Source organism: Rattus norvegicus, chromosome 9 (genome assembly GCF_021556685.1).
Source record: "Rattus norvegicus strain SHRSP/BbbUtx chromosome 9, alternate assembly SHRSP_T2T, whole genome shotgun sequence".
Taxonomy (NCBI): domain Eukaryota; kingdom Metazoa; phylum Chordata; class Mammalia; order Rodentia; family Muridae; genus Rattus; species Rattus norvegicus.
Genome location: NC_141542.1, coordinates 4,827,492 through 4,849,315, shown reverse-complemented (window position 1 = coordinate 4,849,315; position 21,824 = coordinate 4,827,492). Strand labels below are relative to the sequence as shown.

Below are 21,824 nucleotides of genomic sequence, written 5' to 3'. Positions count from 1 at the left end.
AATATCTATGCCCCAAATACAAGGGCACCGACATATGTAAAAGAAACCTTACTAAAGCTCAAAACACCCATTGCACCTCACACAATAATAGTGGGAGATTTCAACACCCCACTCTCATCAATGGACAGATCATGGAAACAGAAATTAAACAGAGATGTAGACAGACTAAGAGAAGTCATGAGCCAAATGGACTTAACGGATATTTATAGAACATTCTATCCTAAAGCAAAAGGATATAATTTCTTCTCAGCTCCTCATGGTACTTTCTCCAAAATTGACCATATAATTGGTCAAAAAACGGGCCTCAACAGGTACAGAAAGATAGAAATAATCCCATGCGTGCTATCGGACCACCACGGCCTAAAACTGGTCTTCAATAACAATCAAGGAAGAATGCCCACATATACTTGGAAATTGAACAATGCTCTACTCAATGATAACCTGGTCAAGGAAGAAATAAAGAAAGAAATTAAAAACTTTTTAGAATTTAATGAAAATGAAGGTACAGCATACCCAAACTTATGGGACACAATGAAAGCTGTGCGAAGAGGAAAACTCATAGCGCTGAGTGCCTGCAGAAAGAAACAGGAAAGAGCATATGTCAGCAGCTTGACAGCACACCTAAAAGCTCTAGAACAAAAAGAAGCAAATACACCCAGGAGGAGTAGAAGGCAGGAAATAATCAAACTCAGAGCTGAAATCAACCAAGTAGAAACAAAAAGGACCATAGAAAGAATCAACAGAACCAAAAGTTGGTTCTTTGAGAAAATCAACAAGATAGATAAACCCTTAGCCAGACTAACGAGAGGACACAGAGAGTGCGTCCAAATTAACAAAATCAGAAATGAAAAGGAAGACATAACAACAGATTCAGAGGAAATTCAAAAAATCATCAGATCTTACTATAAAAACCTATATTCAACAAAACTTGAAAATCTTCAGGAAATGGACAATTTCCTAGACAGATACCAGGTACTGAAGTTAAATCAGGAACAGATAAACCAGTTAAACAACCCATAACTCCTAAGGAAATAGAAGCAGTCATTAAAGGTCTCCCAACCAAAAACAGCCCAGGTCCAGACGGGTTTAGTGCAGAATTCTATCAAACCTTCATAGAAGACCTCATACCAATATTATCCAAACTATTCCACAAAATTGAAACAGATGGAGCACTACCGAATTCCTTCTACGAAGCCACAATTACTCTTATACCTAAACCACACAAAGACACAACAAAGAAAGAGAACTTCAGACCAATTTCCCTTATGAATATCGACGCAAAAATACTCAACAAAATTCTGGCAAACCGAATCCAAGAGCACATCAAAACCATCATCCACCATGACCAAGTAGGCTTCATCCCAGGCATGCAGGGATGGTTTAATATACGGAAAAACATCAACGTGATCCATTATATAAACAAACTGAAAGAACAAAACCACATGATCATTTCATTAGACGCTGAGAAATCATTTGACAAAATTCAACACCCCTTCATGATAAAAGTCCTGGAAAGAATAGGAATTCAAGGCCCAACCTGAACATAGTAAAAGCCATATACAGCAAACCAGTTGCTAACATTAAACTAAATGGAGAGAAACTTGAAGCAATCCCACTAAAATCAGGGACTAGACAAGGCTGCCCACTCTCTCCCTACTTATTCAATATAGTTTTTGAAGTTCTAGCCAGAGCAATCAGACAACAAAAGGAGGTCAAGGGGATACAGATCGGAAAAGAAGAAGTCAAAATATCACTATTTGCAGATGATATGATAGTATATTTAAGTGATCCCAAAAGTTCCACCAGAGAACTACTAAAGCTGATAAACAACTTCAGCAAAGTGGCTGGGTATAAAATTAACTCAAATAAATCAGTTGCCTTCCTCTATACAAAAGAGAAACAAGCCGAGAAAGAAATTAGGGAAACGACACCCTTCATAATAGACCCAAATAATATAAAGTACCTCGGTGTGACTTTAACCAAGCTAGTAAAAGATCTGTACAATAAGAACTTCAAGACACTGAAGAAGGAAATTGAAGAAGACTTCAGAAGATGGAAAGATCTCCCATGCTCATGGATTGGCAGGATTAATATAGTAAAAATGGCCATTTTACCAAAAGCAATCTACAGATTCAATGCAATCCCCATCAAAATACCAATCCAATTCTTCAAAGAGTTAGACAGAACAATTTGCAAATTCATCTGGAATAACAAAAAACCCAGGATAGCTAAAGCTATCCTCAACAATAAAAGGACTTCAGGGGGAATCACTATCCCTGAACTCAAGCAGTATTACAGAGCAATAGTGATAAAAACTGCATGGTATTGGTACAGAGACAGACAGATAGACCAATGGAATAGAATTGAAGACCCAGAAATGAACCCACACACCTATGGTCACTTGATTTTTGACAAAGGAGCCAAAACCATCCAATGGAAAAAAGATAGCATTTTCAGCAAATGGTGCTGGTTCAACTGGAGGTCAACATGTAGAAGAATGTAGATCGATCCATGCTTATCACCCTGTACAAAGCTTAAGTCCAAGTGGATCAAGGACCTCCACATCAAAGCAGACACACTCAAACTAATAGAAGAAAAACTAGGGAAGCATCTGGAACACATGGGCACTGGAAAAAATTTCCTGAACAAAACACCAATGGCTTACGCTCTAAGATCAAGAATCGACAAATGGGATCTCATAAAACTGCAAAGCTTTTGTAAGGCAAAGGACACTGTGGTTAGGACAAAACGGCAACCAACAGATTGGGAAAAGATCTTTACCAATCCTACAACAGATAGAGGCCTTATATCCAAAATATACAAAGAACTCAAGAAGTTAGACCGCAGGGAAACAAATAACCCTATTAAAAAATGGGGCTCAGAGCTAAACAAAGAATTCACAGCTGAGGAATGCCGAATGGCTGAGAAACACCTAAAGAAATGTTCAACATCTTTAGTCATAAGGGAAATGCAAATCAAAACAACCCTGAGATTTCACCTCACACCAGTGAGAATGGCTAAGATCAAAAACTCAGGGGACAACAGATGCTGGCAAGGATGTGGAGAAAGAGGAACACTCCTCCATTGTTGGTGGGATTGCAAACTGGTACAACCATTCTGGAAATCAGTCTGGAGGATCCTCAGAAAATTGGACATTGACCTGCCTGAGGATCCAGCTATACCTCTCTTGGGTATATACCCAAAAGATGCCCCAACATATAAAAAAGACACGTGCTCCACTATGTTCATCGCAGCCTTATTTATAATAGCCAGAAGCTGGAAAGAACCCAGATGCCCTTCAACAGAGCAATGGATACAGAAAATGTGGTACATCTACACAATGGAATATTACTCAGCTATCAAAAACAATGACTTTATGAAATTCATAGGCAAATGGTTGGAACTGGAAAACATCATCCTGAGTGAGCTAACCCAATCACAGAAAGACATACATGGTATGCACTCATTGATAAGTGGCTATTAGCCCAAATGCTTGAATTACCCTAGATGCCTAGAACAAATGAAACTCAAGACGGATGATCAAAATGTGAATGCTTCACTCCTTCTTTAAAAGGGGAACAAGAATACCCTTGGCAGGGAAGAGAGAGGCAAAGATTAAAACAGAGACTGAAGGAACACCCATTCAGAGCCTGCCCCACATGTGGCCCATACATATACAGCCACCCAATTAGACAAGATGGATGAAGCAAAGAAGTGCAGACCGACAGGAGCCGGATGTAGATCGCTCCTGAGAGACACAGCCAGAATACAGCAAATACAGAGGTGAATACCAGCAGCAAACCACTGAACTGAGAATAGAACCCCCGTTGAAGGAATCAGAGAAAGAACTGGAAGAGCTTGAAGGGGCTCGAGACCCCATATGTACAACAATGCCAAGCAACCAGAGCTTCCAGGGACTAAGCCACTAACTAAAGACTATACATGGACTGACCCTGGACTCTGACCTCATAGGTAGCAATGAATATCCTAGTAAGAGCACCAGTGGAAGGGGAAGCCCTGGGTCCTGCTAAGACTGAACCCCCAGTGAACTAGACTGGTGGGTGGAGGGTGGCAATGGGGGGAGGGTTGGGAGGGGAACACCCATACGGAAGGGGAGGGGGGAGGGGGATGTTTGCCCGGATACCGGGAAAGGGAATAACACTCGAAATGTATATAAGAAATACTCAAGTTAATAAAAAAAAAAAAAGAGTATGGAACCCTGTGTCAATGGGTAAATATACATAATGAAAAAAAAAGATTTCTTCTTCCAAGTTATCTCTAGTTTTATATCACATTGATAAAAAAACCTTCCTATATAGTTTGTAGGTGAGAGTTTGTGGGTGTATATCTCTAAGTTTGTGTATTGAAGTGATATCATTAAAAATTTTACAAAAGAGTGGCTAATAATAACCTGTGTGTGTGTGTGTGTGTGTGTGTGTGTGTGTTTCTTTAATTCCGCAGGCTTTCGCCCGATTCTCGGTACTGTGTCGGTGCGGGCATTGGGCACCGACAGTGTATGTCAGTGAAATTATGTGTGTATATGTGTTTCTACATGCCCACAGATAATATGTATCATAATAGGGTATTAAAGAGGACAATGACTTAATCTAAAGAAATGCTTTAGATTATAGCACACACCAGCAAGAAAACATTCCTTTTTTGGCATGGGGTAGCAATTGGGCTTGCAACAATAAATTATGAAATATACTAGGAAGAGTGAAATAGCTCAGTAGGTAAAGATATTTGTTGCCAAGGCTGTTAACCTTGGAACATACACAATGGAAGGAGGAAATGAATGCCATAAATTGTACTCCGTCATCCACATGTGTGCAATCACATGCAGAAACAAGCAAATACTCAACTAAAAGAATCAGAAAATTAGAATTCTATAAATATAGGACTTAAAATATATGCATAAATTAAAGTAAGGAAATAGATTGACATGAGAGATGGTAAGAATTCTGTAAAGCTGATAAATACCCAAACTTAGAGAAAGTATCCCTATACATATGTGTCTTCCATTTCTCCCATTTCTGAAGCAAGAAAAAAATTACATACATGGAATTTCTGCCTAGTATTACAGAGCAACAGAACATATTATTGAGAATTTTAAAAAGAATACATATATAGTTCATATGAAGGCAACTTGGTCTTGCAGAGATAAGTTAAACAACTCCTGGATACTATAAGTTCAGACTCATGAACATGTATTACTCAGACTGGTGGATCAAAAAACTTAAATATGGGGCATGTAGATTCCAGAGACTTTTCCACAGTGGAATTGTGTAACCAGGGTGACCAGACAATAGCACTTGTATTTGTATCACTTAGATTTATAGGGACCTTTCCTTGCATGGTGGAGGAATAGGCATCTACACTGAAATGTACTATATATAACTAGAGAAATAAAACAAAATGTTCTCCTTTATAACCAAATCAGGAATACTACTAGGAGATTCCAGGTTTCTTACTCACATCGTGAAATAGAATCAAGTGACCTTGTTCCAATATGATATTCTTCATTCTTTCTGAGATATGAGGTAGAGGATGAAAGAAAATACCCCAACAACCTTGGTTTAGGGTAATAAATTAGTTAAAAATGTCAAGTGTATGAGTCCAAGGGGATCTGACATTCATCAGGAGTCATGGAATACTTCCACTGGTCTCTCCACAGTGGTTGCCTGTGCAGGATTTAGTTGCTGAATCAGCACTCATTTTTCAAATTTAGAAGACATCAAAATATAGACAAGAGGGATCATCCTCATATTCATTTACAAAGCACCCCCACAAGTTTTCTATTGTCTTACTTGGAAAGGATAAATTTAAAAGAGTAAAACAATATTATTATACTCAAAGAAAAAGCTTGTGTCAAAGAAACAAAACAACAATTAAAGGCAAAAGTCTATGTTTTTCAATAGAGTGACTATAAGGAAAAGAAGTACACTTTAAGCAGCAATTGTTATCTTCTTCAAATTTATGGAGCATGGATGTTATAAAATGAATGATAAGATAGAATAACATTGTAGGGAAAGAAGCTAATTGAGAGAGGAGCAGAAATTAAAATCAAAGCAGCTCAGAGCATCAAAGAAGCCTGTAGTAAAACCAAATCTGCAGCAACACAATTGTAAGCAATAACCATTACGGAAAAGTAAAAGACAATTCAAAAGGCACATTAATGTATATGATGGACACTTGTGTCAACTTGGATTTAGATGCCTCTAAATCTGGAGGGGTTTGTCTCCTATTGAGAAGGCAAAATGTTGTTCCCCTTCAGAAATTTGAAGTAGATTGAATAATTTTACCCTCTTTGTCCTAGAAAAAAAAATAAGGCCAGAAAATAATTTAAATTGTAAACGTGTGTATGTGGGGGTGTGTGTCTTTATTAAATTATGTGTGAGTATTTGCCTGCATAGGGTTGCCTGTGGAGGCTAGAAAAGGAAGGATATTGGGTGCCTGAAACTGAAATTACCAGTGATTATGAATCATCTTGTTCTTTGAATCTAACATGGGTCTTCTTCAAAAGTAGTACATGTTCTTAACTTCTCCGTCATCTCTCCAGTTTCCTGTAAAAATAAGTTTAAAAAAATGATTTCTGTTGCCTAAAGACAAGGAAGCTGAATGAATATCATGATTCTGAGGTTATTTTTAAAGATGAAATTCATTATGATAGACAATGGGCATAATATGTCTAAAACTAAGAAAAGATAAAGTGCAAACAATAAGGAACAGTGTGCTGTATGAGAGATGTTACAGGGTAAAAAATGACATGAAACTTTCTAAAGAGGCTTGAGTCTGCTTATAAGGTCACAGTACTTTGTGTGTACATGTTTGTGTGGGGGTTCATGTGTCTGCAGGTGCATGTCCACAGGTGTGAATAAGGAGGTCAAAGGTCAATACTGGGTATCATTCTCAGTCACTCTCTACTGTATTGATTTTGTGACATGGTCTCCAGCTGACCATGGAATTACCAATATAGCTAGACTGGGGCTCTGTCAAGCCACAGGGTTTCTTTCTTCTCCATTTTACAGGCACCAGGATGATTAGCTTGGAACACAGTCCCATGAGTTTTTACATGTTCTCTGGAGACTGCACTCAGATCCTCATGCATGTATCAGAAATAATTTAGCAGAGGTGCTACCTCTTTCTGGCAGTGGCCATGTAGCTCCTGCAGGGAATAGCATATGAGTGCTTCAGTGACAGGATTCTACTGTGGCAAGTCCATGGAAACCGCTTCTCAGTTGACAAGGTAAATTTGGTGGTCTTTATATTTAGTACCAAGTTTGCATGCCCTACAAGCTCTCCTTTCCTTCATTGTACTGCATATAGTCATTATCAAAATTGTATCACTTCATCAGTCATGGACAAGGCCATCTGGAGTCACACAGGCTAAGTCCCTGTGGATGATTCTACATTTTTCTCAAAACTCTTTCAAGGGATAAAATGTTTTTCACCTCTTTTTGTATGTATCAATCCTCCAGATGTTACCATAAATCCTGGGAATTTGAGACTTATAATCATATCTCTATTATTATATGATAAGAAGTACCCAGTCACACTGAGCAAGTCTGTGTCAGTTGTGGAGAGAGGTAGATCCTGCTTACATAACTGTTTTTAAGAAGCTATATCTGATCAATAGAGACATGGAAAATGCAGAGATTATGTTGGATTGATACAGACTTGAAAATGGCTCTTAGAATGATTACATCTTACAAAGATCTATATATTAGAAAGATGTCTAGAAGATCTGCTTTGTAAAATGAACTTGTTTGTCTGCAATTAAAAGGGAATTAAGATAGGAGATAATAACTAGAGATAGTTTACCAACAAATGTTCAATTAGGCCTCTCACCATGCATAACTATGTAACCATGTTTGCTACCAGACGGGTATGTCTTCCTGTTTACAGGACATGACTGGCCAGACATCTCTTTTGTCTTGCTGAAATTGTGCTTTTTAATGGAAATAAGTTTAGGTGGTAACTGATCCAAGGAATGGGAGAAGGAGGAAGGGGAACTATTGGGGGTTTTGTGTAAAGATAGATCTTTTGAAATGTGGATATTATGATTTCTTTTAATAATATAAGCAATGATATCACTGCTTGGGTAAGCACAATTGTCATTGCATAAATATAAAAAGCTCAAGTTATTTGTGGCCACTTGCCTGAAAATCAAAAGGTGGTCAGTGTCTTCACTTTTGTTAACTCCCCTTCTCCATTTCAGGACCTAAACATTATAGCCAGAACTGACATTGGCATCTTCTTCGTTCCTAAATTTTAATTTTTAAAAAATTTTTATTAGATATATTTCTTTACTTACATGTCAAACATTATTCCCCTTCCCAATTTCCTGTATATAAGCCCCTATTCCCTCCCATCCCCCTCCCCCATACAGGTATTCCCCCTGTACATCCACTTTATTCCCCCCCATATTCCCCTGCACTGGTGGTCCAACCTTGGCAAGACCAGGGGCTTCCCCTTCCCCTGGTGCCCCAACAAATCTGTTCTCTGCTATATATGCAGTTGGAGCCCTGGATTATTCCATGTATAGTCTTTTGGTACTGGTTTGGGCACTGGAAGCTCTGTTTGGTTGGCATTGTTGTTTTGATGGGGTTGCATGCTCCTTCAACTCTTTCAATATTTCGTCTAATTCCCTCCAAGGGTCTTGTTCTCATGTCAGTGGTTTGCTGCTAGCATTGACTTCTGTATTGGACATGCTCTGGATGTGCCTCTCAGGAGAGATCTATATCCGGTTACTTTCAAGATGCATTTTATAACTTCATCAATTTTATCTAGTATACATATATATACACTTACATATATACATACATACATACATACATATATATATATATATATATATATATATATATATATATATATATCCCCTTTTAAGAAGGAGTGAATTTTGGTCATCCTTCTTCTTGAGCTTCCTGTGGTCTGTGGATTGCATCTTGGGTAATTCGAGCTTTTTGGCTAATATCCACTTATCAATGAGTGCATACCAAGTGTGTTTTCCTGTGATTGAGTAACCTCACACAGGATGATATTTTCTAGTTCATTCCATTTGCCTATGAATTTCATGAAGTCATTGTTTTTGATAGCTGAGTAGTACGCCACTGTGTAGAAGTATCACTTTTTTGAATCCATTCCTCTGTCGAAGGGCATATGGGTTCTTTCCAGTTTCTGGCTATTATTAATAAGGCTGATATGAACATAGTGGAGCATGTGTCTTTGTTGTATGTTGGAGCACCTTTTAGGTATATGCTCAAGAGAGGTATAGCTGGGTTCTCAGGTAGTGCAATCTCCAATTTTCTGAGGAAACTCCAGACTGATTTCCAAAGTGGTTGTACCAGTTTGCAATCCCACCAACAATGGAAGAGTGTTCTTCTTTCTCCACATCCTCCCCAGCATCTGCTGTCAACTGAGTTTTTTATATTAGCTTTTCTGAATGGTGTGAGGTAGAATTTCAGGGTTGTTTTGATTTGCATTTCCCTGATGACTAAGGATGTTGAACATTTCTTTAGATGTTTTTTGGCCATTTGATAATCTTCAGCTGAGAATGATTTGTTTAGCTCTGTACCCCTTTTTTTTATTAACTTGAGTATTTCTTATATACATTTCGAGTGTTATTCCCTTTCCCGGTTTCTGGGCAAACATCCCCCTAATTCCTCCCCCTCTCCTTCTTTATGGGTGTTCCCCTCCCCATCCTCCCCCCATTGCCACTCTCCCCCCAACAATCTAGTTCACTGGGGGTTCAGTCTTAGCAGGACCCAGAGCTTCCCCTTCCAATGGTGCTCTTACTAGGATATTCATTGCTACCTATGAGGTCAGAGTCCAGGGTCAGTCCATGTATAGTCTTTAGGTAGTGGCTTAGTCCCTGGAAGCTCTGGTTGCTTGGCATTGTTGTACATATGGGGTCTCGAGCCCCTTCAAGCTCTTCCAGTCCTTTCACTGATTCCTTCAACAGGGGTCCCATTCTCAGTTCAGTGGTTTAATGATGGCATTTGCCTATGTATTTGCTCTATTCTGGCTGTTTCTCTCAGAAGAGATCTACATCTGGTTCCTGTAGGCCTGCACTTCTTTGCTTCATCCATCTTATCTAGTTTGGTGGCTGTATATGTATGGGTCACATGTGGGGCAGGCCCTCAATGGGTGTTCCTTCTGCCTCTGTTCTAAACTTTGCCTCCCTATTCCCTCCCAAGGGTATTCTTGTTCCACTTTTAAAGAAGGAGTGAAGCATTTGCATTTTGATCATCCGTCTTGAGTTTCATGTGTTCTGTGCATCTAGGGTAATTCGAGCATTTGGGCTAATATCCACTTATCAATGAGTACATACCACGTGTGTTTTTCTGTGAGTGGGTTACCTCACTCAAGATGATATTTTCCAGTTCCATCCATTTGCCTATGAATTTCATAAAGTCATTGTTTTTGATAGCTGAGTAATATTCCATTGTGTAGATGTACCACATTTTCTGAATCCATTCCTCTGTTGAAGGCCATCTGGATTCTTTCCAGCTTCTGGCTATTATAAATAAGGCTGCGATGAACATAGTGGAGCACGTGTCTTTTTTATATGTTGGGGCATCTTTTGGGTATATGCCCAAGAGAGATATAGCTGGATCCTGTACCCCATTTTTAATAGGGTTATTTCACTCTCTGGATTCTAACTTCTTGAGTTCTTTGTATGTTTTAGATATTAGCCCTGTATCAGATGGAGGATTGGTAAAGATCTTTTCCCCATCTGTTGGTTGCCATTTCATCCTATTGACAGTGTCTTTTGCTTTACAAAAGCTTTGCAGCTTTATGAGGTCCCATTTGTCGATTCTTTATATTAGAGCATGAGCCATTGGCATTTTGTTCAGGAAATTTTGCCCAGTGCCCATGTGTTCCAGGCACTTCCCCATTTTTTCTTCTCTTAGTATGAGTGTATCTGGTTTGATGTGGAGGGCCTTGATCCACTTGGACTTAAGCTTTGTACATGGTAATAAGAATGGATCAATTTGCATTCTTCTTCATGCTGACCTCCAATTGTACCAGCACCATTTGTTGAAAATGTTATCTTTCTGCCATTGGATGGTTTTAGCTCCTTTGTCAAAGATCAAGTGACTATAGATGTGTGGGTTTATTTCTGGGTCTTCAATTCTATTCCACTGATCTATCTGTCTGTCTCTGTACCAATCCCTTACAGTTTTTATGACGATTCCTCTGTAATACTGCTTGAAGTCAGGGATGGTGATTCTCACAGAAGTTCTTTTAATGTTGAGTATAGTTTTCGCTATCCTGGGTTTTGCAAATTGCTCTTTTTATCTCTATAAAGAATTGAGTAGGGATATTGATGGAGATTGTATTGAATCTCTAGATTGCTTTTGGCAAAATGGCCATCTTTACTATATTAATCCTGCCAATCCATGAGCATGGAAGATCTTTCCATCTTCTCAGTTCTTCCTCAATTTTTTTCTTAAGAGACTTGAACTTATTGTCATACAGAGCTTTCGTTTGCTTGGTTAAAGTCACACCAAGATATTTTATATTACTTGGGAATATTGTGAAGGGTGTCATTTCCTTAATTTTTTTCTCAGCCTGTTTATCCTTTGAGTAGAAGAAGGCTACTGAATTGTTTGAGTTAATTTTATACCCCGGCACTTTGCTGAAGTTGTTTATCAGGTTAATATTTTATATTACTTGGGAATATTGTGAAGGGTGTCATTTCATTAATTTTTTTCTCAGCCTGTTTATCCTTTGAGTAGAAGAAGGCTACTGAATTGTTTGAGTTAATTTTACACCCCGGCACTTTGCTGAAGTTGTTTATCAGGTTAATATTTTATATTACTTGGGAATATTGTGAAGGGTGTCATTTCATTAATTTTTTTCTCAGCCTGTTTATCCTTTGAGTAGAAGAAGGCTACTGAATTGTCTGAGTTAATTTTATACCCCGGCACTTTGCTGAAGTTGTTTATCAGGTTAAGTAGTTCTCTGATAGAACTTTTGGGGTCACTTAACTATACTATCGTATCATCTGCAAATAGTGATAATTTGATTTCTTCCTTTCAATTTTGTATCCCTTTTTCCTCTTTTCACTGTCTGATTGCTCTGGCTATGACTTCAACTATTAGATTGAATAAGTAGGGAGAGTGTGGGCAGTCTTGTTTAGTTCCTGATTTTAGTTGGATTGCTTCAATTTTCTCTCCATTTAGTTTGATGTTAGCTACTGGTTTGCTGTATATTGCTTTTACTATGTACAGATATGGGCCTTGAATTCCTGATTTTTCCAGGACTTTTATCATGAAGGGGTGTTGAACTTTGTCAAATGCTTTTACAGCATCTAATCAAATGACCATGTCATTCTTATCTTTGGGTTAGTTTATATAGTGGATTACATTGATGGATTTTCGTATATTAAACAATCCCTGCATCCCTGGAATGAAGCCTACTTGATTATGATGGATGATCATTTCGATGTGTTCTTGGATTCCGTTTGTAAGACAAATGTATTTTTGCATCAATAATCAGAAGGGAAATTGGTCTGAACTTCTTTTTCTTTGTTGGGTCTTTGTGTGGTTTCAGTATAAGATTAATTGTATAATCTTATTATACAATTATTAATTCATAGAAGGAATGCAGGTGTGTTCCATCTGTTTCAATTCTGTAGAACAGTTTGAACAGTGTAAGTATGTGGTCTTCTGTGAAGGTCTGATAGAATTCAAACCTGAATCCATCTGGACCTGGGCTCTTTTTGGTTGGGAGACTCTTAATAACAATAACTGCTTCCATTTCTTTAGGAGTTATGGGGGTGTTTAAATGGTTTATTTGTTCCTGATTTAGCTTTGGTACATGGTATCTGTCTAGAAAATTGTCCATTTCCTCCAGATTTTCCAGTTTTGTTGAATATAGGCTTTTTAGTAGGATCTATTTTTTTTTAATTTCTTCAGGTGCTGCTGTTATGCCTCCTTATTCATTTCTGATTTTGTTAATTTGGATACACCCTCTGTGACCTCTGGTTAGTCTAAGGGTTTATCTATCATGTTGATTTTCTCAAAGAACCAGCTCCTGGTTTTGCTGATTCTTTGTATACTCATTTTTGTTTGTACTTGGTTGATTTCAGCTCTGATTTTGATTATTCCCTGCCTTCTACTCCTCTTGGGTTTATTTATTTCTTTTTGTTCTAGAGCTTTTAGGTGTGCTGTCAACAGTGGCCCTTAGAATTGGGGGTGATTTGGAGGGGGGGTTCTGGGTCTCCTTGGGTATTCCATTGTCCTTATAGGTGATATCTTCTGTCCTAATGTGGTCTTTATCTGGTTGGCTGTTTTAACACCTACCTCTAAGGAGAGGTCTCCTTACTTGGATGCGGGGAGGTGGAATAAGGGGAGAGGTAGGTGGAAGCTCCTTTGTTTTTTTTTAGTGGAGTCCTGCCCTGGGGGAGAGGGAGGAGCAGACAGTCTGTTTAGTGTCTCCTTTGAAGCCTTGGGGGTTTTCTGCATCAGCTCAGCCACAGGGCACATCCCCTAGGTGATACAGGACTTGGAAGTTTGACCACACTTATCCCACACTGCCACAGGGTGGGTGTTGGGCTGTGGAAAGCTGCAAGAACACTGCCCTGGAGGGGGGGTGCAGGAACTGAGGAATTTTTTTTTAATGTTGTGTTTTTCTGTGTGTCGGTGAACTGTCTGTTACAGAAAAGAGGAGAAACGGTTTGTCCAATGGGAACATTCCCTTGGCCTATTGGCCTTGGGGGATTCCACAGAAGTCCAAAACGTTAAGCCTTCCTGCAGATTAAAGAATGAGCAGCTGCCCTGTGGCTTTATGTGTCTGCTGCGTTACCAGGTTAGAGGTAAGGCAGGGAGTCTGCCAAAACCGATTGCAGGCTGTTTTGCAGGCTGTCAGGATTTAGACAGGGGCTAGAGGGACCTTCAGCCAACCCCAGAGAGTAGCTCTGGCCAGGAGCCTTCAGTTGCCCCTTCAGCTTGACCTAAGCTTGAGATGGTGCTGACTGAAAACTCAGCAGGAAAAGATAGGTTGCTTCTCTCCAGAGTCGGGGGAGGTGACTCACCTTCCCGCACTGCAGTTTTATTGATCATTGTTAGAGCACTACATTGTAGGGCTCTGGTGCCAGAGTGCTCTCCGCAGTGATCTCTTACCAGGCTGGCTAGTTGTGTGGGTACAGGTAAAGGGAAAAAGATCTCAGGCAGGGAGGGGGAACATTTTTTTGCCACCCCAACTGCCTGCCACTTTGGTTACCTGGGCTGGGCTGAACCAGCAGGGGACTGACTAGCAGTGAGGAGTGCAAGGGAGATTCTGGCAGTGATGATTTCCGGAGAGCAGATCTCATCTCCAAGTCGCAGCTCTTATAACAGAAGCTCTTAGACAATGGAATAATTCCTGCACGCCTTTCACTGTGCTTAAATAGTTTTGTGAATGGGTCAGTGTCTGACAGAAGGTACTTCCTATTGGTTTGTCCTGAGAGCTTGGGAAGACCTCCTCATATACTTATTTGTAGGTGTGGTCCTGCTTCTACCTCTGATCTGTGGTGAAGGGGCTTGCAGCATTGCCCTACATGACTGGTCTGTCTCAAACCTCTGTAAAGGGGTCTTTGGGGGGACCTGATATCCTGGGAAATTGGGAAGGCACCGACAGTCCCCTTTAAGTGTCCTGGGGATTCAATCTGTCTCTAGCAGGAATCAGGGTACCTTTCACTGCCTGCCCCTCTAGTGAATTACATTGATGGATTTCCATATATTGAACCATCTCTGCATACTTGGGATGAAATCTACTTCATCATGATGGATTATCATTTTGATGGTTGCTTTGATTTGGTTTGTAAGAATTTTATTGAGTATTTTTGCTTTGATATTCATAAGGGAAATTGCTCTGAAGTTCTCTTTCTTTCTTGGTTTTTTGTGTGGTTTAGGTATAAGCATTGTTGGTATCAAGTGTTGCCTTTAGCAGTAACACCATACATTCCCAGAAGACGTTTTGGCTCAAGTCTCACCTCCACCTGGGCATCTTTACCTCACAGTACAAATAAAAGCAGACTCCCTCCACCCTCACTCTCTTTTCTGTTCTTTCTCTGGCCCCTTCCCCTTGTATTTAATAAGGGAATTATTAAATCTCACCACATGGAACCGTGTTGGTATTGGTTTGGTGTGCTCTTTCTGGACGGGCGCAGCCAATATTTAATAGCAACAAGCATAATGATGGTTTCATAGAAGGAATTGGGTAATGTTCCTTCTTTTTCTATTTTGTGGAATAGTTTGCACCATATTGGTATGATATCTTCTATGAAGGTCTGATAGAATTCTGCATTAAACACATCTGGTCCTGGGCTTTATTTTGTTGGGAGACTTTTAATAACCGCTTCTATTTCTTTAGTAGTTATGGGACTGTTTAGATGCTTTGTGTGATCCTGACTTAACTTTGGTACCTGGTATCTGTCTAGAAAATTATCCATTGAATACAGATTTTCCAGTATTGTTGAATATAAGCTTTTGTAGTAGGATCTGATTATTTTCTGAATTTCCTCAGATTCTCTTGTTATATCTTACTTTTCATTTCTGATTTGTTAATTTGGATACCCTGTGCCCTCTGGTTAGCCAGGCTAAGGGTTTATTATCTATCTTGTTGATTTTCTCAAGAAATCAACTCCCACTTTTGTTGATTCTTTGTATATTCCTTTTTGGTTTCTACTTGGTTGATTTCAGCCCTGAGTTTAATACAATTTCCTACCTTCTACTCTTCTTGGGTGCATTTGATTCTTTTAGTTCTAGAGGTTTTAGGTGTTCTGTCAAGGTGCTAATGTATGCTCGCTCCAATTTCTTTTTGAGCTGTGAGTTTTCCTCTTAGCACTGCTTTCATTGTGTTCCATAAGTTTGGGTACATTGTACATTTATTTTCATTAAATCCTAAAAAGTCTTTAATTTATTTCTTTATTTCTTCCATGACCAAGTTATCATTGAGTAGAGTGTTTTTCAGCTTCCATGTATATGTGAGCTTTCTGTCACTATTGTTGTTATTGAAAACAAGCCTTAGTCCTTGGTAATCTGATAGGATGCATGCAATGTCAATCTTATATCTGTTGAGGTCTGTTTTGTGATCAATTATATGGTCAGTTCTGGAGAAGGTACCATGAGGTTGTAAGAAGAAGGTATATTCTTTTGTTTTAGGATGAAATGTCCTATTAATATCTGTTAAGTCCATTTGGTTCATAACTTAGGTTAGTTTCTCTATGTCTCTGTTTAATTTCTGTTTCTATGAGCTGTCCATTGATGAAAGTGGGGTGTTGAAATCTCCCACTCTTATTGTGTGACATGCAATATATGCTTTGAGCTTTAGTAAGGTTTCTTTTATGAATGCAAGTGCCCTTGCATTTGGAGCATAGATATTCAGGACTGAGAGTTCATCTTGTTGGACTTTTCCTTCAATGAATATGAAGTGTCCTTCCTTATCTTTTCTGAAAACTTTTAGTTGAAAGTTGATTTTATTCGATATGAGAATGGCTACTCCAGCTTTTTTCTTTGGACCATTTGCTTGGGAAATTATTTTCCAGCAATTTACTCTGAGGTAATGCCTGTCATTGTCACTTATGTGGGTTTCCTGTTTGCAGCAAATACTGAGTCCTCTTTAAGTATCCACTCTGTCCATGTCTTTTTATTAGAGAAGTGAGTCCATTGATATTAAGAGATATTAAAGAAGGATTGTTGTTTCCTGTTATTTTTTGTTGTTAGAGGTGGAATTATATTTGTGTATTTCTCTTCCTTTGGTTTTGTTGCAAGAAGATTACTTTTGTGCTTTTTCTAGGGTTAGTTTTCCTCCTTGTGTTTGAGTTTTCGATCTATTATTCTTTGTAGGACATAAATACCTATCTTAAAGAAATACAGCACAACACAGGTAAGGAATAGAAGCCCTTAAAAAGGAAACACAGAAATCTCCTGAAGAACTACAGGAAAGCACAAACTAACAGGTAAAGGAATTGAACAAAGTCATCCAGGAATTAAAAATGGAAATAGAGACAATAAAGAAAGCACAAAGGATGACAACCCTGGAGATGGAAAAAGAAGGAAGGAGATCAGGAGTCAGAAACACAAGTATTTTCAATCAGAAATCAAGAGATAGAGGAGAGAATCTCATCGGCAGAAGATAACAGAAAACACTGACACAACCATCAAAGATAATGTAAAACGCAAAAAGCTCCTAACCCAAAACATTGAGGAAATCCAAGACACAATGAAAAGATCAACCCTAAGGATAGTAGGTATAGAAGAGAGCTAAGATTTCCAAAATAAATATCCAGTAAATATCTTCAACAAAATTATAGAAGGAAACTTCCCTAAAGAAAAGAAAGACATGCCCATAAACATATAAGAAGTTTACAGAACTCCAAATAGATAGACCAGAAAGGAAATCTGTCCCATCACATAATAGTCAAAACACCAAATGCACAAAACAAAGAAAGAATATTAAAAGCAGTAAGGGAAAATATCAAGTAACATATAAAGGCAGACCTATCAGAATTACACCAGACTTTTCACCAGAGACTATTAAAGCCAGAAGATCCTTGGCAGATGTCATACAGACCCTAAGAGAACACAAATCTAGGCTACTCTATCCAGCAAAACTGTCAATTAACAAAGATGGAGAAACCAATATACTCCATGACAAAACCAAATATACAAAGAACCTATGCATTTATTATGTGTATCTAACTGTGTGTCAGACAGACATCTATATACCCATGTAAATAAATTACATATTTACTAAATTACTCAAAAACATTTTACAATATTCAAGTAGACATATGTACACACATGCCTACACATATACACATATACAAGTGTGCCTGGTATATACCCACAGGTTAGGTGTCTTTTTTGCACATCTGTCTTTATAAATGTATGTGGTCTGTGGGGGGGTGGCATGTGTGTGATGTGTATGTATTTATGTGTGAATGCACACCCTTTTGTGTGGAAACACATGTGAAAGTCAGAGGAAAAGGTCATGTGTAGGTTCTCACCCCTTACCTTGTCCTGGGCAGGCTCTATTACTACTACCACTGTGTAGTCAAGGCTACCTTGATCAGAAGCATCCAAGACTTATCTTCTTTTCTCTTTTCACCTTATCATATGACCTGTGGTATCCACATCAACCATACCCATGCTTATTTCATATGGATTAGTTTTTGATATGGTGGGTGTTTGTGGCAAGGTCTTTTCCTTAATGAATAAAGATTTCAGGGCACCAATCACTGGACATATACTTCCAGGTTAGACTTCCAGGTTGGAGGGAGAAAGAGAGGATGAGAAAAGGGACTTGTGGATTGTTAGATTGTGGGAGAACTTGGGGTAGGTGATATAATGAACTAGAGCCGCCCACTTAGATTTCTGATCAGTCAGGATCAGCCACTGAAGGATTTCATTTACTATGGCTTACTAATAAGGAATGTTAGTAGTTGTACCCAGTGATTGAATTTAGTTGATTCTAAACTAAGTTTGTGTGGTGTTTGCCTTCACACAGCTTCTCAACTGATTTCCAGAGATAGGTACAGCCCCACTCCCACCCCCACCCCCAGCCAGCCGATAAATTTGGATGCTCGAGTCTGAGGTTTGTCATGGTAGTGAATTTCTAAGGTTACTTAGCAAATTGGGGGAAGAGATTGCTGGAGCTACAGGCCAGAAAGTCTGTCAAGATGAGAACAGCCCACCAGGGCCAAATGACCCATTGGTGCCATGTGACCTGCTGGTACATGGGGTAATATGGGATGGTGCCCTCTTCGGTATTTCATGCTGCAGGTGTTCAAATTCAGTTTGAACCAAAATGAGTACTTTGGTATTAAAGCCTAAGTTTTAACCAATAACAATATTCCAGCACTGACATTATATTTCTTAGCATAAAGCATCCTATGGGATCTGTATGGTTCAGAATGAGTTCTCTGTATTTGATCTTTTCACAAGATTCAACCCAACTCCCAGCTCCTTTGGAGGTCACCAACTATACTATAGGCTGTTCTCCTATGGCACCAAACCTGGGCATAAAATGTAAAATGTTATCAGGTTGATTGAATTCCCATGAATCCATTTCCTTTCACTTTCCTCTTTGTTCAGCCACTAACGGCTTTTGGTTGTCTTTTTAAGTAGCCATACACATACCACCTTTTACATTGTCTTTTACAGAGAGGCTCTATGGCTCACGTCTGGACGAACCACACCAGGCCAACAGGGCTCCACGTGGAGAGGTTTATTGGAATGGTAGAGACAAAGGCCAAGGGGTGAAGAGAGGTAGGAGAGAAAGAGAGGAGAAAAAGGGAAGAGAAGAGAGAGAAGTGGAAGAGGGCAGAAAGAATCTGCCTTTTATGTGAAATGTGGTATAACTGTAACATGAAATGTATGCTGAAAATGGATGACTGTTGCCTTGACAACAGATGCTCAGGTGACCAGATGACATCATTGCTGGAGGCAAAAGCAGTTCCTGATACCAACATTTGGAAATTTAGGTCACCAACTGGGACCCTCCTTTGTACCTGTAGCATACCTGTCAAAAAAACTATATCTAACCATGCAGGGATGGCACCTTGTGTTTGTACCTTAGCAGCTGCTGAACTCCTTATTCAAGAATAAGAAAACCTAACATTTGGGTTGCCTATAATGGTCTTCTCCTCTTATAACATGTCACAGCTCCTACCGTTCAAAGGTTTACAGAATCTACCTCCCTCCAAGGTTCTTTCTCTTCAGGTAGCACTAATAGAAGACTCCACACTAACCTTTCAATCACACCTGCCTTTCCAATCTTCTTTCTCCACCAAATACTAACCACTCCTTATCTCACCCCTGCACTAAATCCTTAGAGGAATTATTACCTCACCCTTCACAAATACAGGAGGGCAATTTGTCTAAGACCATCTATACCTGGTATACAGATGGAAGCTCCTTTCTACATGAAGGAGCCATAAGAGCCAGCTACCCCATAGTGTCAGACACTGAGGCACAGGCCCTTCCTGCTCATACCACCAATCAACAGGCTGAAGTAGTAGTCCTTATCCATGCCTTTCAACTGGCACAGGGACAAACCCTCAACATCTACACAGATTCTAAACATGCTTTCCATATCATCCTGACCCATGCCACTAACTGGAAGGAGCATGGGGTACTTATGACTAAAGGACGATCAGTAACTAATGCAAACCAAATTACAGCCATGCTATAGGCCTCCCATCTCCACACAGCTATTGGGTTTGTCCACTGCAGATCCCACCTGACAAATGACTCTATTGTCTCCAAGGGAAACAACAGAGCTGAAGAGGCAGCCAGAGCTGAGGCCCTTAGGGGCCTACACATGTAGCACCCTCCCCAGGACATTCTTACACTGCAACCCACATCCCTACTCTCACTCCCTAACACTCATCAAACTGTCCTATCTTCACCACATCTTTCATCCTAACAGCAAGGCAGTGTTTTATTTTGTTAAAACCCATCTGAAGCCTACTCCTAAGGACTTAAGTTTCTTAAAATCCATCACTGCCTCTTCCAAAGTCTGTCAAATGTCAGACTTCAACCTCTGGTATTGTAGCACCCCTTTTTCTACCCATCAGGCCAGAGGTTCCCTTCCTGGAACTGACTGGCAACTTGTCTTTACCCACAAGCCAAATGTGCCAAGTACTTCCTAGTTTTGATTGACACATTCTCGGGGTGGGGGAAGGCATATCCCACAACTAACAAAAGGGTTCAGACAGTTTCTGAGCTCCTCTTCCAAGAGATCATCCCCAATTTGGTGTCTCAGCCTCCCTTCAATGAGACAATGGTTCCGAATTTACTTCCCAAATTTCTCAAATTCTGTCTAAGGCCCTAGACATCACCTCACATTTTCATATTCCATACCACCCTCAATCTTCAGGTAAGGTAGAAAGAACTAACTGCTCCCTAAAAACCACTCTTGTCAAACTGTCACAGGAACTTCGATTGGGCAAAACTCCTACCTCTGGCTCATTTTAGGCTACAAGCTCTCCCCAAGTGACCTCTCTTTGTCTCACCTTTCAAACTCATGTACGGATGTCAGTACTAACTCCTGGTCTTTCAACTAAATGTCCTCCTAGACCATTTACTTACCCCATTACTTTGTCACCCCCTTTCTCTCCTATGGAACTTTACTGACCAACACTGACTAAGACCACACGCTGTCTCCTTCCACTACCTATCAACATTTGAGACCAAGTTCTTTTGTCCCCTCCAGATCAGCATCTCTTAGCTGTCTCTCCTAAATGGTAGGGCCCTTCATGGACCCTGCTCTCTTAAGCTCCACAAGATGTTGAGACCACCCACCTTGTCCCCAATCCCAGAAGAATGAGACTCCACTCTAGCATCTGCGCTCCACTCCACTGGATTAGACCTGGGCTTCTCATCTGATCGTTTCCATCCATGGTATCACTTACATCTAGAGATTTGAGGTTCAAGGAATCCCCACTGATAACAAACAGACTTTCCCAATAGGATCAGGAAACCGCTCCATGCTGGGAGCCAATCCAAATTGCTGTCATCCCTATATCTGTCATTCCTTCTACATATTATGTTCTCTTTGTCTGCTTCCTCTTTGACCAGACAAAAGATGATTGCAAAAAATGGCCAGACAAATATGGGGGCTGCCCATATTGGTCGTTCCAGATACATATATTAAGATCAAGGACCAATCACTTCTGTCAGCAATGCAAGACCCTGTTCTTCTATATACAAGACCCATGGAATCCCAGGTAGAAAACAGGAGTTGTTGGTAAGCTGTAATGTAAAAACCAAGCAGGGTCTCTAGTGAGTACTATCCACATCCAGAGAAATTTTGTCCAATTTCCCAAA

General features: G+C 39.6%; 1 long non-coding RNA gene across 2 annotated transcripts in view; it reads right to left on the bottom strand.

Annotated features, from left to right (window-relative positions):
- The window catches only part of LOC148003240 (uncharacterized), a 68,025-nt gene that overhangs the window by 45,007 nt on the left and 1,194 nt on the right, over window positions 1-21,824 (bottom strand). For both annotated transcript variants that reach the window (XR_015629282.1, XR_015629283.1), the window contains exons 2-3: window positions 8,160-8,264; window positions 6,470-6,563 (exon numbers count right to left, since the gene is read on the bottom strand). This is a non-coding gene — a long non-coding RNA (uncharacterized LOC148003240). The remainder of the gene's footprint in view (window positions 1-6,469; window positions 6,564-8,159; window positions 8,265-21,824) is intronic.